The sequence below is a fragment of the Canis aureus genome, chromosome 38 (assembly GCF_053574225.1).
Source record: "Canis aureus isolate CA01 chromosome 38, VMU_Caureus_v.1.0, whole genome shotgun sequence".
Classification (NCBI taxonomy): Eukaryota; Metazoa; Chordata; class Mammalia; order Carnivora; family Canidae; genus Canis; species Canis aureus.
In genome coordinates, this window is record NC_135648.1 from 16,683,396 (window position 1) to 16,688,864 (window position 5,469).

The following is a 5,469-nucleotide window of genomic DNA, read 5'->3' on the forward strand; positions in this document are numbered from 1 at the left end:
GGAGGTTTATTGTGGGGGATAAATCCTCTTGTCAATGGCAGGAGAAGGGTAAGAGTAATCATTGTGAAACTCATCCAGGGACTTTTCTGGAAACAAGGGCTACTCTCCAGGATAAATTACTTTCCCTATTCCTGGGGTAGAGTCTTATGCCAGATGGTTGAAGGCCACTCCTACCATTCCAGCTCCCTATTGCCCTTTTGTATCAGAGGGAAAAAAATAAACAAACAACAAAGGAATCAAGGGAACTGGGAATGCAGAAGACAGGAAAGAGAATCTGAAGTGGGAGGCTGAGGGTGGTGGAGGAACACTTGTGAAAGTCCCAGGCCAAAGATACTTAATTTACAATTAAATCTCCAAAAAGAGGAGATTTAATTGTAAAATTATTGAAAGCTCTCCCTTATCTTCCACACTCTATCACCACATTAACAAGGCTTCAGTATTATCACAATGGATTAAACCTGAAACGGCTATAAAATACAAACTATAAGAAGTAATACTTAGGAAAACACAAAGTAAATATGGGACTCAAAAATAAGGGCACTAAGGAAATTTGAAGTCTCTGACAACTATAGCAAACAATAACACAGCCCAACTCTTAGACAGATTAACATGTATTCTCACACTAAAGACCTATTTTACTCACTTTCCACTACTCAATACTATATGTTCACTTTGCAACAGAAAATTGCAGGGCATGCTTAAAGATAAGGAAAGAAAATCCCCGGAAGAAACAAAAGCAATCATCAGAACCAGACTCACATATGAGACAGATGTTGGGATTATAATGAGGATAACTTAAATAAACATAATTAATATGCTAAGAACTCTAATGGAGAAAGTAAACAACCAAGAATAGATGAGTAATATACGCAAATAGATGAAAACTTAGGAATAAAAAAATGCTATAAATCAAAGCACAGTAAAAGAAATGAAAAATAACTTCAATAAGATCATCAGTAAACTTGACATGGCCAGAAATCATAGGCTTGAAAACAGGTCAATAGAAACATCCACAATTGATATTTTAAGAGAAAATTAATGAAAACACATATACATCTATGCAGAGGAAAACATCAAAAAACTGTGGGGCAATTTTAAAAGGTGTTACATAAGCAAAATTGAAATAAAGAAGGATAAGAACAAAATCAAAGAGGTATTTAAAGTAGTAATGACCAAGAACTTTCCAAAAATGTCACCAAACTGTATATCCTGAAAACACAGACAACAAGCTGGACTGAAAAACAAACATAACAAACTCCTCCACATAGATATGTTATATTTAAATTCCAGAAAATCAAAGGAAAAAAATGTCCTATTTATAGAGGTACAAGAATAAAAATGATAGCAGACTTCTCATCGGAAACCTGAGAAAGGGGTGAGAAAGAGAAAGATAAAATCAAGTATTTGAAATGTTGGAAAAGAAGACTTAAAGAAATAGACCAGAATTCTATATGGAGCAAATTACCAATTAAAAGTGAAAAAGAGGGGATCCCTGGGTGGCTCAGTGGTTTAGCAGCTGCCTTCAGCCCAGGGCGTGGTCCAGGGGTCCCGGAATCGAGTCCTACATCCGGCTCCCTATGTGAAGCCTGCTTCTCCCCCTGCCCGTGTTTCTGCCTCTCTCTCTCTCTCTTTCTCTGTCTCTCATGAATAAATAAATAAAATCTTCAAAAAAAGTGAAAAAGAAATAAAGATTTTCTCAAACAATAAGTGATAGAATTAACTATAAACGGAACTTTTCTTCAAAACAAAACTTTTTACACAGAATGAAAAGGATACAGACTAGATACATGAATCCACAAAAAGAAAGAGCAAGCATTGTATGATAAAGGTAAAATAAAATATTTCAGACTTTTGGAGAAGATGGTGGAGTAGGAGGATCCTAAACTCACCTCATTAGATAGAACTAGATCACACTCACATTACTCTAAATAACCCCAAAATGACCCTAAGACTAACAAAACAAATTCCACAACTAAATGTAGAGAAGAGGTCCTGTTCCAGAGGGTGGGAAGGGTAGAGACATGGTCTGGAACTAAATAGACTCATGAGTCTCTCCTTGAGAGGCAGGGAGTCACAGTGCAGAGAGGGAAGAAAAACGAACCCCGCACACACACAAGGGATCCCACTTGAGGAAGATGAATTCTCATAACATTTGTCTTTGAAAACCAGAGGGGCTGAATTTCATGAGTTCTTACAACCAGCATGAATTAAAAACTGTAATTTAAAAAATCCAGCAGGGCTGGCTGGGGTAGAGCCAAGGAGGGGAAGAGCAAATTGAGTTCCTGCCCTTCAAGATATAGCACAACAAACAAACCTTGCAGATACAGCACAGAAGTGACACTGAAAGCTGCCTGCAGTGGACTGGAGGGAGAGTCAGTCGAACAGATCTCCCTGGAGAAATTCTTCAGGAATGAAGGAACTAGCAGGTATCATTTCTGTTCCCTACCCACCCCCCACCATAAACATAACTGTAGGATTCACTACCTAATTTCCTAGCATTGCTACCTCTCCCACACTGTGCCTCCACCAATCCACCCCTCCAGATAGTCTGCCTCAGTCCTGGCACTGCAGAGCCCCTCCCTCAGAAGACCATGGTATGCAGAGCTTGCTAGAACCACTGCTTTGCACTTCCAGGGATCCATCCCTCCACAGGCCCACTTTAGTTCTAGCATTTCCAGGCTTCTCGGGAAGAGGACTGGGAACACTCAAAGCTTGCTAGTACCACTGCCCTGCCCCTTAGCATTGTATGTCAGAGGATCCACCCTTTCCAAAACTCTCTTAGGTAAAATCTACCTAGGGTGGTGCCACAGACCTAAAAGTGTGCTAGCAATAGTGAAAGTGGCCAAAACAACACCAAAGCAATTCCTGTTCCAGAGAGAGAGAAAGATAATGACATATACCAGTCAGACAGAGGCCTCAGCAGTGGGCTAGTCTCAGACAACTGGTCTGACTGTAGGCTCTGCCCTTCAAGAAAAGCCTCTCCAGAAACAACATAGGGAAAGTGCCCAGCAGTTTGGTGCTACTATGTCTTAGGCAAATGCCTGGTCTGACTCAACTTAAGGCCAAGGCATCAATAGACTGGGCCAATAACATCAAAGGACCCAAACACCCAAAATAAGCAAAATCGTTCATTGAAGCAAACTGGACTAAAGGAAAAAAGCAGCTCAGCCTCATTAGCAGGGTACACACAGCACACATAAGAGACACCCATGAAGATCCAGGTTCTGTGAACAGAGGACGCTGCATAGCAGGACACTATAGGATGTATTCTTCATAAGGTATTATTTTCAAGTGCATAAGACATAGCTATCTTTCATAAAAAACACAAATACAGAGAGTGGGGTGTCAGGGTGGCTCAGCTGGTTGAATGTCAAACTCTTGGTTTTAATACAGGTCATGATCTTGGAGTTGTGGCATTGAGCCCTGCATCGGGTTCTGCACGCAGCACAAGGTATGTCTGGGATACTTCCCCTCTCCTTCTCCTTCACCCTCCCCCTCTGCTTCTCCCACTACCTTCAAATAAAAAAAAAAATCTTAAAAAAATAAACACAAAGAGAGTTAGACAAAATAAAAGATAGAGGTATATGTCCAAATGAAGAAACAGGACAAAATCACAGCAAGAGAACTAAGCAAAATGGAGATAAGTAATATCATAAAGACACTCACTAAAATTGAGAAAAGGTAGAGGACATCAGTGAGAACCTTATCAATGAGAAAAAAAGAACCAGAGATGAAGAACACAATAAATTAAATTAAAATCATTAGATGGAATAAGTTGTCAGCTCAGGAAAGCAGAAAAATAAATCAGCACCTGGAGAAGAGAAAGTAATCAAGCTTGGGAGAGAAAAAAATTATGAAAAATAAGTAGACTTAATGAATTCATTGAGACCACAACTGTAATAACATTTGCATTAAAGGGATCCTAGAAGGAAAAGGGAAAGTAAAGGCGGCAGAAAATTTGAAGGAACAGGAGATGATATCTTTCTAAATCTGTGGAAGGAAATAGAAATCAAGATCCAGGAAGCACAGAGATCCTCAACAAAATCAACTCAAGGAAGTCCATACCAAGACAAATACTAATTAAGATGGCATAGAGTAGTTTTTAAGAGAGAATTTTAAAAACAGCAGTTACATACAGGGGAATGGCATAAGGCTATTAGCTGATTACTCAGCAGAATCTTTTAAGTCCAGAAGGGAGTGGCATGGTATATTTAAAGTGCTGAAAGGAAAAACTCTGCAGCCATTACTTTCTGGCCAATAATGCTCTCATTCAAAATAGGAGAGATAAAGAGTTTCCCAGACAAACAAAAGTTAAAGGAATTCGTGACCACTAAAAAAGCCCTACAAAAAAAACTTAAATGTTGAAGTGGACTCTGAGTGGAAAAGAAAGACCATAGCAAGAGTAAAGAAAGCAGGAAGCAAAACAGCAGTAAAGAAGAAAAATGAAAATCAGTAAAATGACTCAAGAAATTAAACTATAACACCATGTAACTAGAACATGGGGAGGAAAAGAGTAGCGAATGGGTTCAAACTTAAGTGACTATCAACACAGATTATTATATACAGATTATACTATATACAAACCAAATGGTAACCACAAATCAAAAATCAGCAATAGATAAGAAATAAAGAGAAAGGAATAAAAGTATATCACTGAGGAAAGCCAACTAATTTGAGAAAAGAAAGCGAGAGAAGGAAAGAATGGGGAAAACCTACAAAAACAAGCATAAAAGAAGTAACGAAATGGTAATAAGTATATACCAAGCAATAATTACTTTAAACATTAATGGATGAAATGCTCCAATCAAAAGACATAGGATAACTGAATGGATAAAAAACTGAAACCCATCTATATGCTGCTCACAAGAGACTCATTTCAGACCTAAAGTCATATACAGATTGAAAATGAGGGGATGGAGAAACATTTATCATGCAAATGAATCTGAAAGTCAGTTTAGCAATACTTATATCAGACAGTTTAGACTTTAAAACAAAGACTGTAACAGGATACAGTTAATGATTATACTTAATGTATAATCATTAAGGGGAAAATTCAACAAGATAGAACAATTATAAATATTTATAAACCCAACAGGGTAGCACCAAAATACTTAGGCAGTTAATAAATAGATAGTAATACAACATTACTCAGGAACTTTCACACCTGGCTTCCAAAAATGGACAAATTATCCAAACTGAAAATCAACAAGGAAACAGTGGCTTTGAATGACACGTAGGACCAGATGGATTTAACAGATATATTCAGAACATTCTATCCTAAAACAGTAAAATATACATTCTTTTCAAGTGCATGTGAAACATTCTCCAGAATATATCATATATTAGGCCACAAAACAAGTCTGAACAAATTCAAAAAGATTGAGGTCATTGCACAAATGATTCTGACCACAACGCTATGAAACTGGAAGTCAACCATAAGATTAAAAAAAAAATCTAAAATGAGCACAA